The sequence below is a fragment of the Peromyscus maniculatus genome, chromosome 4 (assembly GCF_049852395.1).
Source record: "Peromyscus maniculatus bairdii isolate BWxNUB_F1_BW_parent chromosome 4, HU_Pman_BW_mat_3.1, whole genome shotgun sequence".
Lineage (NCBI taxonomy): Eukaryota > Metazoa > Chordata > Mammalia > Rodentia > Cricetidae > Peromyscus > Peromyscus maniculatus.
Genome location: NC_134855.1, coordinates 111,124,601 through 111,139,425, shown reverse-complemented (window position 1 = coordinate 111,139,425; position 14,825 = coordinate 111,124,601).

Genomic DNA, 14,825 nt, shown 5'->3' with positions numbered 1-14,825 from the left:
TATAAGTTCTTTTAAAAAAAATGTGGTTTAAAATGAAGATTCCAGATACACACACGTTCCCAAGTCACAAACACATCTTGTCATGGATACATATAAAGTTCCCTAGCAACAAAGAAGGAACAATTATTTTTCAAGTGAGATGAGAAGAAAAGTCATGAAAGGCATCACAGGCCTTGGCAAGCGAGGAGTCTGTCATGCACCCTCCAGCCAGTGACATCTGCCCAGACAAAGCCCACATCTTCAGGAGACTTCAGCTGGGTGTAACTCATGGACAAATGGTACAGAAAGGGCGGGAAATGAGGAAATCCTTGGTTTCCCAACACTTCTGCAAGGTTCTAATAATGTAGCCAAGTGGTCCTAAAATTACATGTACATAACAGTTCAAGGGAATCTTGTTAAGATTCGGATTCAGGAATTCTGGGGTGTGGTTAGCAGTTCTGTGTTTCTAACAAGGTCTGTAGGTGTACAGTCACTGCTAGTCACAATGGCACACTATTGAAAGCAAGGCCCTAACACTCAGCTGAGTGGTAGGGTAGCCACACAATTGAAATTATAATTGTATAAATTGTATAAATTATAATTGTATAATTGTATAAAAGTTAAAATCTATATTTTCACTTATACTTAGCACATTTCAGAGGCTGGATAGTCACATGAAAGCAGAGGGTGCTACACTGTGCCATGCACAGATGAAGCATGTCTACCATCATGATATTTCCACTGTTCATGGCTGACTCTAGGAAACCACGGCACCATAAAGCATTTTCAGACAGCTATTGAAAATACAAAGTATTGAATACTATTTAGGAGGTGTGGCTTTGTTGGAGGAAGTGTGTCATTGTGGAGGTGGGCTTTGAGGTCTCATATATGCTCAAGCCACACCCAGTGTCTCAGGTTTAGGAAGAACAATCTTATTCACAATAGCTTCAAAAAATAAAATATATAGCAGACCTCTACAGAACATTCCCGCATGCTACAGAATATACATACTTCCCACAAGCCCATGGAACTTTGTTTAAAATAGATGTTATTTTAGGACAAGTATCCTAAAATACATATAGAAAACTGAACTAATTTCCTATATTCTATTTGATCACAATGAATTAAATCTGGAAATCAACAACTGATTGATAAGCCCTTGACTAAACTAACAACAAAAAGAAAAAAATACAAATCAATAAACTGGAAGGGAAAGAAGAACTACCACAACAAGTACTAAAGAAATTCAGAGGATCACTGAGACACACTTTGGAAAACCTACATTCCAGTAAGTAAGAAAATCAAAAAAGAAATGCTCAATCCATATGACTTACCAGAATTAACCAAAAGGATGTCCACAACCTCAGCAGATCCATAACAAGTAAGGCAACTACAGGAATAATTAACAACTTTGTGACTTAAAGCTCAGCCCAGGTGAATTCACAGCTGGACTTAGGAAGAACCAACAGTGTTCCTCCAACTGTTCTGTACATAGAAAAGGAAGGAATGCTGTCAAATCTATCCCAAAACAGTGCTCCCCGGTACCAAAACCTGATAAAGACACGATGAAAGAAGAAAGAGCATAAGCCAGTCTTCTTGATGAACACAGATGCAAAAACACTTAACAAAATTCAACAATGAACCAAAACTATCATTCATCATGATGTACTTGGATTCATTTCTGGTATGCAAGAATGGTTCAAAATATAGTACACAATCAATAAATATGTAAATAGACTCAAAGACAGAAATCAAATGATGATTTTTTTCCTTTATAGAAAAAAACTGAAGAAAGTAGGGAAAAAATGAACACATTTCAGTGTAATTAAAAAGTGATATGACAATCTTATTCAATATAGTGCATGAAGTTTTAACTAGAGCTGAGTGGAAAAAAACTAGGATACAGATAAGAAAGAAGTTTTATATATATAAACTTATATAAATATATAAAACTTCACTTGCGGATACTGTGATCCTGTATGTAAGAGAACTTAAACGCTCTGCCAGAAACCTCTTAGAGCTGATAGACACATCCAGTAATGTAGCAGGACACAAAATTAACACACCTAAATCAATAGCCTTCCTGCGTAGCAATAATATGTTGACACTCCCTTCTGGGTGTGATAGTGAGCTATACAAAATGGAGGGAGGGAGCTGAGCACTAGCATCCATCACTCTGCTTCTCTACTGTGGATGCAGCATGGTCAGCCCTCTCGAGCTCCTGCTGCTATGACTCCTCTGCCATGATGAGTTTTAACCTTAAACTGTGATCCAAAATATACCCCTTCTCCCCTAAGATGCTTTGGTGGGGCGTATTTTATCATAGCAATAGTAAAGAAAGACAGAAAATCTAGGAATAAACTTAACCAAGGAAGTAAGTGAAAGTCTAGAGTGAGACTTTAAAATGCTAAAGAAAGAAACTGGAGAAGATACTAGAAGATATAACATTTGCTCTGGCTTGTTATTAGAACTAATATTGTAAAAATGATTATATTATCAAAAAGATAGAAAGGCTTGATGCAATTCTATCAAAATTCCAATGACAACCTTCACAGAAATAGATGGAAAAAAAAGTTGAAATTCTACAGAATCATGAAAAACCCTGAATAGTCACAGTAATCAGTCACAGTAATCTTGAGCAAATAGAGCACAGTTGGAGATATCACAGCTGATATCAAATTAAACCATAGAGAAACAAAACAGTAAACTGCACACATACACACACACACACACACACACACACACACACACACACACACACACACCACATAGACCAATAGAATAGAATGGAAGATATGGGTATACATCCACATGGGTAAAGATACTTCATTTGAAAAGGTATGACATCAGAAAATACGAAACATATTCAATGAATGGTGTTTAGGAAACTAGTTATCTACTATAGAGAATGAAATTAGACCCTTATCTCTTACTCTGCATAAAAATCAATTCAAAGTAAATCAAAGAGTTTTATAATAGACCTGAATTTACTAACCTATCAAAGAGACATCAGTACAGACTGAATCTCTCTTGAGTATTCAAGAAATAAACCCAAGAACTGACATATGCGATTGTATGAATTTGAAATATTTCTGTACAGTAAAGGAAGCAACTCAGTTAAGAGATAGACTACAGGACAGAAAAAAAAAAACCTCCAGATGAATACTTGACAAAGATTAATGTCTAGAATCCATGAAAAGTTTAAAAATTGAATGCTAAAAAACTCAATCAGTGAACAATGAACTCAACAGACAGTTGTCAAAAATTATAAATGAACAATAAACACAAGAAAAACTCCAGGCATTGGGACACACACCTTTAATGACCACACTTGGAAAGTAGAAGCAGGTGGATCTCTGAGTTCAGTATGAGCCTGGTCTACACAGTGAGTCCAAGGGAAGCCAGAGAGCTATGTAATAAAGAGGCCCTGTCTCAAAAAAAAAAAAAAAAAAGGTGGGGGGAGAACTGATCAACATTCTGAGCCATGGGGAAATGAACATTAAATTGTTTTCAGATTCCATCTCACCACACTCAGGAAGCAAACAACAATAAATGCTAGTGAAGATATGGAGAAAAAGATACTTACACACTTTTGGTGAGAATGTAAGCTAGTGAAGCCACTAAGGAAACCAATATGGAGGGTCATCAAAAGACCAAAAATAAAACTACCATATGATTCAGGTAGACCATTCCTGGATGTATACTCAAAGGAATCTAAGCATACTACAAAGATATCTGCCCATCCATTGTTCACAATAACCAAGATACAGCATCAGCCTGGATGTCCATCAATAGATGGATGGATAAATAAAATGTGTGTATATCTAATGGAGTTTTATTCAGCCACAGAAAAGATGAAATTTTTCCACTTTTAGAAAATGGAAGAAACTGGAAATTATCATGTTAAGATAAATATTAAGGTTTTTTCTCATATGCAGAAATATATGTACGTACATGCACATACTTGACATGAAAGTAGAGAGACTATTTGTGGGAAGGAAGACCAGTGAGAGAACGAGATGGGGTAAGTGTGAAGAAAGTACAATGATAGATATGTGAGAAACATCATTTCATATTGCTTCATATGCTAATTTGAATTTTTAATTATGTATTTATAAAACTATGGAAGGCAGAAGACAAGTTTAGCTGCTCCAAGGAATTGTGGGGAGCAGAAATTGCATTTTAACAATATTTCCCAGTTGCCCTGTGCAACAGCGAAGTTGGAGGAACACTGCTGTAATCCCTCCCTAAGGCCATGCCTGGTACAGGCAGCAGCTGAACAGCAAGCATGCAGGCACATATGGCATTTGCTGCAGGAAGTTGGCTACATAGAAAAGAGTATTCTATAAAATCATGCACAAAGACAGGAAAGGAGAAAACTTGGAAAGACAGGAGACAAAAGTGAGAGAGGATAAATAACTTCTCTTTGTGTCAAAGAGAAGAACTCCACAGGTGATCAGGAAAAAGTAGGGTGTCTGAGAAAACTTTCCCAAAAAGACAAAAATCAAACAAGACAGCAAAATTGCCTCTCATCAGTTTAAAGCCAGGAATATTAATACATTTACTATATACGTTTGGTGGTTTAGTGGGAAAAAAAAGTCCAAAGCAGTATTTTAGTGTATGCCTTATTCATCTACAGTATACACCAGTGACAGTCACAATGGAAAGGGAAGGAAACAAAATGCCTTCCTCTTTTCTTATTCAGCTAGCAGCAGTATAATTAGAATTAATCCTCAATTACACACAGCCAACTTTATAATCTACCCGTGGGTTGTTGATCTTATCAGTGCAACCTGTTATGCTAAAAGCCAGTCACTATGAAAGCCAGCCGTCAGAGAGGATGCCCCCAGGTCAGTACCAGCTTGGCTAGCTCTCACAGTGTTGGAAGGTTCTAAGCAAGCTGCTAGGGGAGAAGAGTTATTACCCGTCCAACCCAGCTGTAAATCCTGTGAATGGCAGAAACAGTCAGCCCAGCAAATTATGCCCACTGGTACTATCATGGCACTGATATCTTGGCAGTATCTCAATCCATCTGATTGGACTTAAGGCCCACTCAGTAAGAGGGTAACTCACACCTGGCACTGTAAACCTGGCCAAAAACACATGGCTAGAGAATTCATGGACCCTAGAGGAGAGCCTACTACTGCCATTTTGCTAAACTGGATATAGTAATATCCAACTGCCTTCTGAATAGTCACCCTTGTGCCCAGAAATAAGTGCAGCTCTCGCCCCTCTGCTGTGGGATGGTCTGTATGTCAAATTGTTCTGATTGGTCAATAAATAAAACACGGATTGGCCAGTGGCCAGGCAGGAAGTAGGTGGGACAAGGAGAGAGGAGAATTCTGGGAAGCGGAAGGCTGAGGCAGAGAGACACTGCCAGCTGCCGCCATGACCAGCAGCATGTGAAGACGCCGGTAAGCCACCAGCCACATGGCAAGGTATAGATTTATAGAAATGGATTAATTTAAGCTATAAGAACAGTTAGCAAGAAGCCTGCCACGGCCATACAGTTTGTAAACAATATAAGTCTCTGTGTTTACTTGGTTGGGTCTGAGTGGCTGTGGGACTGGCGGGTGACAAAGATTTGTCCTGACTGTGGGCAAGGCAGGAAAACTCTAGCTACACCCCTCATCTAAGAAGATTCTTTCTACAGCAAACAGAGGCTACCACAGAGAATCACATCTGGTCAGCGTGCAGAGAGTAGGTGACTGTGGAGTGCCCATCCCCACATGGGACATCAATAACACAAGCTCTACACCAAGGCTTGGGAAGTATCAAGAAAGGAATGATGAAAAGACTGTAAGAGACAGAGGACAATGGACTGGGATGGCTGCTAGACACGGTGTCTTCTGAACATGACAGGGATGTCTCTTCCATCAACACTCAACAGTATGATTACCTGCACAAGACCACATCGGCATACCAATATGAATGGAGGAGGGGCATAAGGCCCTACCCCTGGCTGAAAAACTACGATAGTTGCTAGCTGCCGTGGGAGAGTGAGCCAGTTTTCTTCAGGGACAAGCCCCCTAATAGGTTGCCCATGCCCAAGTAGTCAGTCTTACACCTATGTATACACAAGCAACACTAACTGGACTCAGTAAGAAATATCCAGATAGATACAGTAGTAATTAATATTACAAAAGAGGAGCATGACACATAAATTTGAGAGAAGGCCGGGCGGTGGTGGCGCACGCCTTTAATCCCAGCACTCAGGAGGCAGAGCCAGGCGGATCTCTGTGAGTTCGAGGCCAGCCTGGGCTACCAAGTGAGCTCCAGGAAAGGCCCAAACTACACAGAGAAACCCTGTCTCGAAAAAACAAAAAAAAAAAAAAAAAAACATAAATTTGAGAGAGAGAGAGAGAGAGAGAGAGAGAGAGAGAGAGAGAGAGAGAGAGAGAGAATGTGGAAGGGGACATGAGAAGATTTGAGGAGAAAGGATAGTTGGATATGATGAGAATACATCATACTCAAATATAAAGTTGTTTTAAACTTTAAAACCATAACTGATGCTGTTAACTAAAACTTGAGAAATGCCTGTGAATAATGAACATACAAATGAAAAGAGTTTTCTCATTAAAAAAAAAAAAAAAAAAAAAAAAAAAACCACATACAGCAGTTCTGTCATCCTCTACAGAGCTTCCAGAAACGTAGGAATGGAGCACCATATCAACTCACATGAGCAAACAGATGTTTAGGGAGGACATCAATAACATCTGCCTGTCTTGAACACGCAACAGAAAGCTACTCACTTTATAAGGTGCCAAAACAGTAAGGGCCAACCCAGGACAGCATGTGCCATAGATGATAGTCCAGCTGTGACTGTGGAAGTCAGTGTGTGTGAGATCAGCTGTGGGGCTTCTTCCAGCACACACTCTGGGCCCGTCCCCAGCATTGCCAGTTGAGAGTGTTGAGCCACGGTCTGAAACTTTGCCTTTCTAAGCTGTCCTCAGGTTATACAAACTGTCACCACACCCCCAGACTTCATGATAAGATCACTGCAGGAGATGGCACAGCATGGAATGCCACAAGACAGAAGGAACTGGAACTCTGAGTTTCTTTCAAAACATGGGACTTTTGGCAGGTCAGTTAAGCTTTACCTCTAGGTTTTAATTTGTAGGAATGGGGGAAAGGCTGTGCTATTCTTTAGAGTTGCTGTGATGCTTAGAAAGCCACATAAACATCACAGTTCTTAGCCAATTGTAAACGTTGGCTCCTTCTCAGCTATTTGTCAGTGGATATGTTGAAGATAAAACATTATTTTTGTACTAGCTTCATCCAGCCTAATGTGTGCTTCCTTAGAAGAAAGGAAAAAAGATAGAGACAGAAAGAGTAAATGCAAGGAGGGAGGGAAGAAGAGAGCAAGAGCATTTACTTATTTGTTCAATTATTTTATTGTACATGCAATTATCAAACCATTCATAAATAACACATAAAGCAGTCATTCACCAAATGAGAGGATAGCATGATTTCCTATGACTGAGAACATTTTCCAGAAGGCAAAAGCTATATTTTGTCACAAGCCTGTACCTACACCAGACACAAAAGACACTGCAATTATTAAATAAGAGCTTAATAATCCATGAAATGACATTGAAAAGAGATTTGTTTAAAAAGAAAGGGAAGTGAGATCATTGGAATGGACCATTTTGGAGCAGGAAGTAAGACAGAACACAGACAGGAAATAGGAAAAGGGTCATATGGGCACAAGATGACTGCTGCCACTTTGAGTGTCGGAGACCTAGTAAAGCTTCAGTGACCACTACACTGACTTAGAATGAGCTGTGGTGGTTTGAATGAGAAATGCCCCCCATAGGCTCAGTCACCTCAACATTTGGTCACTAGCTGGTGGTGCTGTTTGGGAAGGCTATGGAAACTTTAGGAGGCACAGTTTTGCTGCAGGAAGTATAACACTGGGGATGGGCTTTGAGGGTTTAGACCACCAGTTCCTTCTCTGTGTCCTGCTGTGGATGAAAATGTGATCTCTCGCCTGTCTGTCCCTGATTCCACACCTCCCCCGTTAGGGACTACCCCTTTGGAACTGCAAGCCCAAATAAACTCTTTCTTCTATAAGAGTCTTTGGTCATGGCATTTGATCACACCAAAAATATCACAGGTCATCTAAAAGAATTTAGAAATGAATATTCAGAGAAATGTTTCAGAAAAAGGCAAAGACTGCTTAAGAAGCAAGTGAAAATATCTGGCATTGCCTGGGGCATCCAAAGACAAGAGCCTAAGTCCATCTGGAGGTTCTATTAATATAGTACTTTCTGCTCAAGGAAATATCACAAACTGAACTTTTGGCCCACTACCGTGTGCCCCCATGTTTCCCCAACTAAGTTTGATGTTTCATCTCACCCATTTCTTCTCCTAGTCAAAAACTACTGCTTTACAACTATATGAAAACATACACTAATATGCAATAACTATCCCTGTGCTAACCTTAGCTCATTTAATGCAAGTGCCCCTTCTCATGAAATCCTTACACCCTTTAAGACCAAATCAAAATCCATCTTCCCTGTTCTCTCAAAGCAAAATCATTTTCTCCCCACCCCATACTCATTTCATTAGTATACAACATTCTACCTCATGGTAAGGGACATGATGCCTACCACTCCCATGTGACTTACAGTGTTCAACCAACATTCTCATCACAAGACATGTCCATGGTGCCCACTCTGAACTTAGCACTTCCATCAAGTTAGACTTTCAACTGCAAGCATCTTGGGATAAGCCTTAGTAGTCTTCTTTGATGTCTGCATTGTGCCAGCCTATGAAGAGGAAAAAGAAAAACTGCAATAATGCCTCTTGGAAAAGACCTTAACCAATTATGGTCATGGATTTCACAGAATAATATTCCCAACTCCCTCCTAACTGGGGTAAAACAGTTCTGACATTTAGTTGCTGCATGAACCCTAAATGGTCTCACAATAAAAACCCAGAGCCAGATATTTGGGTACATGATGAAAGATCCAAGGAAAGAAGCCACAGCCACTTCTCACCTCACCAACTCCTCAGCCAATCCCGTCCCCACAAATCCTCAGACTGAATGCCTCTGAGTCCTCAGCAGAAAGGGTCTCTAGTTCCTGTCTCCTAACACCTTATATGCCTTTCTCCACCCAGCCATTTCACTTCCTATCTCAGCCTTCCTAGTGCTGGGATTAAAGGTGTTTGCCACTACTATCTGGCCTCTATTTCTTTTAGACTGGAGTAATCTCCTGTAGTCCAGGGTGGCTTTGAACTCACAGAGATCCAGACAGATCTCTGCCTCCGGAGTGCTAGGATTAAAGGTGTGTGCTAACATTGCCTGACCTCTATGTTTAATCTAATGGCTGCCTCTATCCTCTGATCTTCAGGCAGATTTTATTAGAGAACAACAAAATATCATCATGTTTAGTTCTACCCAATCTCAAAGAGCTCGCAGAGTAGGTAAGAGACCCAATTGTTCATTGGAACGTCCTGTATTGGCTCCTTTTCCATATCATTCTTGCTTCCCTACCTCTTTGTTAGTATTTCCTGGGATCAGTTTTTCAAACAAATAGCTACTCTAGAGTCCTTGTCTTCAAGTCCACCTCAGTGAACCTCACTAACCTAAAGCAAGGTTGGCATAGAGGAGCTCTTTCCTTCAGGCATGACACAACCATCAGCCATCATGACACGGATTCTCTGTGATGACCTATAGAAGCCCGTGGCCCAGCCCATAGTCATGGAAGTGGGAGGTTCCTTTAGGGACGCACACTATAGGTCTGTGGCAACAGTAGTACAGCTGTTAACATTTCCCCACAGACAAGGAAAGCCACCTGCCCTGCCCTGAGATTCCTACCACCACTCTTTCCTCCCCCATCTGCCTGTGACCTTGGGAGTAGGGGTGCTAGACTTTAGAGGAAATAGGATACCTGGGGGAGGGGATCCAGAAGTGCAGCTATCAGGAGTTGTCACCCATGTTGGATGGGAGTTCCTCAGTGATGCCTTTGAGTTGCTGTTGAGTCACCTGCGTTCCTGTAATTCATCCATGACTTTGTAAATAGCTCCAGTAAACTTACTGATTCACCAGGATCAACCTAGACCAATTCCTTTCCTTAATCCTTTATTTAGAATTATATATATATATATATATATATATATATATATATGTGTGTGTGTGTGTGTGTGTGTGATACCACTTATATAATATATATCATTGTGATAGTATATATTATATAATGTATAAATAAAATAATATGTGATTATTTTATATAATATATAATGCATGTAATTATATATACATATGTGTGTATGTATGTATGTATTATGTATGTATGTATTTGGGTTTACAGTTTCAGAGGGCTGGAGTCCAGAATGGTGGAACAAAGGCATGGTGACAGAAACAGCTGAGAGCTCACATCATGATCTGTAAACAAGAGGCTATAGAAAAAGCGTTGGGATGGTGCAAGTCTTTTAAAAACTCAAAGTCCAGCCCAGTGATACACCTCCTCCAATAAGGCCATCCCTCCTAATTCTTCCCAAATAGTTCTACCAACTGAGGACCAAGCACATACATGACTAAAATCCAGGACCAAGCACATACATGACTAAAATCTAGAGCATTGTAGGAAGGGATAGACATAGTAAAAAAAAATAAATGAAAAAAAAAAAAGATTATTCGGCCTTATCTATCAATCAAAACAGAGAACCACCCTCACTACACCCCTAGTAACCTAACTTCTCCTCTTGAAGCCCAGAAGAGGAAGCCCCAAACAGTAGTGGAACCCTTGAGCACTTTCTTACTCAGGTGGTCTGTTGCTCTTAGACATAGTCTGATCTTTTCTATTGATTTGCCTTGCTACTTTGCAACCTGTGTATACTTTTGTTTGAATTCCTTGATTCAGAGATTAAGACCTCAAAACACTCAGCCCAGACCCTGACTATGAATGAGTAACATGATGAATTAGAGCTCCTGGAGGTGACTGGAGCCTGAGAACAGAGCTAAGTCATCTGTTGATAGGGTGAGGCTGGATCACGAGACTGGGCAGTCTCCTCAAAGCATCTCAAAACAGAGAAGGCCTAGGCTGGAAAGATTGCTCCATAGGTAAGAGTACTTTTTTTTCTCACAGAGGACCTGGGTTCAGTTGCCAGCACCCACATAGTAACCTGCATCTATAACTCTAGTCACAAGGGATCTGACTTTCAAGGGTACTGGGTACATGGTACAGACACACATGCAAACAAAACACTCATACACATAAAATAATAAAATGAGTAGAGCTTAAAAGAGGTTTTTTTCTTTGTCTTTTGTTTTTGTTTTTGTTTTTAACAGAGAAGACTGTCTGGAAGAAGGAGAGGCATTTAGCAAGGGACAGCAAGGCAGGAAAGGAGGAAGGGTGGACCTGAGGAGGTCAAAAGAAGTGAATCAACAGCTTCGGGAATGCTGGACAGTGACGGTGTCTAAGAACCTCAAATGTGTCACACTGGAAAGCCAGATTTGGTCACAGGTCCCTGAAGGGAAGATGGGAACTGGCAGGATTCAGCCAAGAGAAAAACTCTAAGCCCTGACTGAGGACAGCAGAGCTGAAAATGTGATGCACACACAGGAGCTGGTGCGGTGATCACGACACCTTTGCCTCCTCAGACCAAGCCCTGAGCTTCCTTCCCACTTGAGCTGTGGGAAGAGACGTGGGAAAGGTGTCATCAGGAGGAAAGACAGCAAGTGAAATGCAGGAGAGAATGGGAAAAGTCAGCCACAGAAGAAAAGCAACCCCATGGCGGAGTTTCGCTTCAGTCAAGCTCAGCCCATTCACTGCACCTGCTACAAAACCAAAACCAAACGCAGCACAAATTCTTCCCAGCCTTTCCCTTCTGAGATGAAAATAGAATGGAGAGTAATGTTGACTTTTTTCTCTTCTGAAGGCGGTTTTCCTCCTCGTGTGGGTTTTGTAGATCCTCAGTGAGCTCTCATCTGCAAATGGAACAGGATCACCCAAAGCGGCCAAACAGATACGAACTTCCACCTCCTTTTACGTAACATGTGAAGCAGCTGTGGCGAATCAGTGGCTCAATTACATCATGAGTGTCAGAGTCTGAGATCTCGTTGGCTAGCCTCCTCAGTCCTAAAATAGCTGCGGAAGCCTTGCTAACACATGCTCATTTAACAATATCCAGAGATATGAATACAAAAATATGATTTCAGCCAGGCGGTGGTGGCACATGCCTTTAATCCCAGCACTTGGGAGGCAGAGGCAGGCAGATCTCCGTGAGTTTGAGGCCAGCCTGGTCTAGAAAGGGAGTTCCAGGAAAGACACAAAGCTACACAGAGAAACCCTGTTTCAAAAAACCATATATATATATATATGATTTCCTTTACTCTTCTACATCAAAAAAAAAAATCACATCCAGCCAACTTCCCTTAGGTGCAGTTGATCAGTTACACTTATGCATGTGTGTTTGCCCACAGCGGTCAGAGAGGGTGTTGGTTCCCCTAGAACTGGAGCTACGGATGGCTGTGAGCCACTGTGTCAATGCTGAGAACCAAACCCAGGCCTTCTGCAAGATCAGCAAGTGCTCTTAACCACCGAGCCATCCCTGCAGCCCTGACTGACTCACATTCTTTAGCCACTCACTGGAAAGGAGTGTTCATCACTAGCAACAAGAACAGACTGAGGCTCACTCGGCACATGAGTAAAGTGTGCTCCCCTCAAGGGAGAGGGGACGGCAGCTGCAGATGAGCAACCAGCAGGTCATAACAAGTGAAGAAGAGTCTTCGTCCTTCCAAATCCAGAGAGATGCTGCCTTGAGAGGAGAGAGAGGTGGCTCAGCATTTGAGAGATGCTGCCTCAGATGAGGTTTCTGGAAGCAGTGTTGGAACTCTGACTACAACCTGAGCACCCTCCGGGTAAGGAAGTGGGTGAGGGTGGGCAGAGCAGGCAAAGGCAAGGAGATGGCAGTGTCCACTGGACCCTCCCTTCAGCCTGACTCAACAGAGTGTTGGTCCATGAGTCATATCGTGGAATTGACTCCAACCTTGAGGCAAGGGGCTGAAGTTTTGTATCCCATTTTTGTCTGTCCTTATCTGTGACTTGCTGAAACAAATACAAACTCCAAAACAACGTGACTCCCTGCCAGCACTCCAGCACGTGTGTGTGTGTGTGTGTGTGTGTGTGTGTGTGTGTGTGTGTGCAGGGCCCAGGCACAGGGTCTGGGCAGGACATTCAAGGGCCTACCCTAGATTGTTCCTAGAGATGGACCTGAGGAAACCCGCAGCAGGCCTCTGGATCAACCTCTGGATCACATGAGAAGACCATGCCATGTAGGGGGCCATTCTGGTCTCTCCACAGCAGGACAGTGACAGAACTTGTGGTCCTGCCAGGCCACTGTGGCATACTTGTTTGTTTCTACAGGAGCCCAGTACCTCCTAGTATGTCCCAAGGTCCAATGTATAGCTTTCTAAGGAACCACAGAATTCCAGGCCCTACTTCTGAAGTTTTCACAGACACAGAGACCAAGCTAAAACAGGCATGTGTATTCACACCTGCAATACTGTAACAGGAAAATATTAAACAATTCTGCCACTTTCAAGTCGAATTCTAAATCTCCTCCAGGAGGAAGAGGGTCTAGCTGCCTTGACTCCTCTTTTCACAGGAAATTGGAAAGACAATGGACAAGTCTATCTCCCAAATCACCTATCATAAAATTGAGGATCGAATTACAACATACAGATTAATTCCCTCTTGAAATAGAGCCTGAGCTCGAAAGCAAGGAGAGGGAAGGCCTGAACAAATCAGTTTTGGCAGAAGTTAAAACATTTTCTAAGCAAACTAGCTGTTCTCTCTGCCATTAGCAACAGGAAGCAGAAAGACTTACGCCTCCCAACTGTGGCTCTCAGAGAAGTCACTACTTCTGATAAGCATGCATTTGAGGCAACACTATGCATTCGTGTACATGCGCACACTTACATTTTCTCTTTCTGCATTTTGTCTTACTCCCTTTATGTGTTGGAAGCTCCACTGGGGGAAGAGTTGACTGGGGCTCACTCTGTCCTCTTCTCTCCATTTCCATGCCTTGCATACAGAAAACGCCCCACCAATATTTATGGAATTTATGAGTAAATAAAATCAGCAGAACTTTATGATCTGCTACCACCATCATCAATGGTAGAGTTTATTGCTTACCCAACTATGAAAACACTGGAACAAGCCTTCTTAACACTTTCACACCTTAGGGAGAAATGACTTGCCAAAAACAAGCTCAACTGCGAAGCCTTCAGAAGCAGGAGCCATTACCAAGCGCATTTCAATAGCACCGAGTACTTCTGAGGCTGGAGAAATCTACTGTGTAAGGGTGCCCTCTGCTGGAAGCAGTCATTTCCACTAAGCAAGCAAAGAGCAGACTTGACATTACTCACCAAAGCAACGTTTGCAAGCTTAACTCAGGAGGCTTACAAATTCTGAGAATCCCATTGCCCTCACATTAGGTAAAATCAACTCAAACTGAAGTTCAAGGGGAAATACATCTTGACAGAGAAGCTTGGGAATGAAAGTGTTCAAGCTCCGGCACTGAGAACACTTTCACAGGTGTCCAAATTTATCCCGTTTGGGACGCCTTTAAAGAAAGGCACCTCAATTTGGAGAAGTAGATTCAAGATGGCAGCTGCCAGCACCCTGTAGGCCTAGGGGCCTCGGGGCCATTCCAAGGAGTCTGAGAGACCCACGGGGGCTTTGTGGGGAGATACGGTGGCCAAGGATGATTTTTTTTTAAAGTCTTATGGAAAGATGCTTTTAAAAAGTGTTTTTATGAAATTGAAGGGGGAAAAAAGATGGCAGAACGGAGTTGAGCTGCTGCGGCATGACCGTGGGGTCAAAGAAACATGTTGT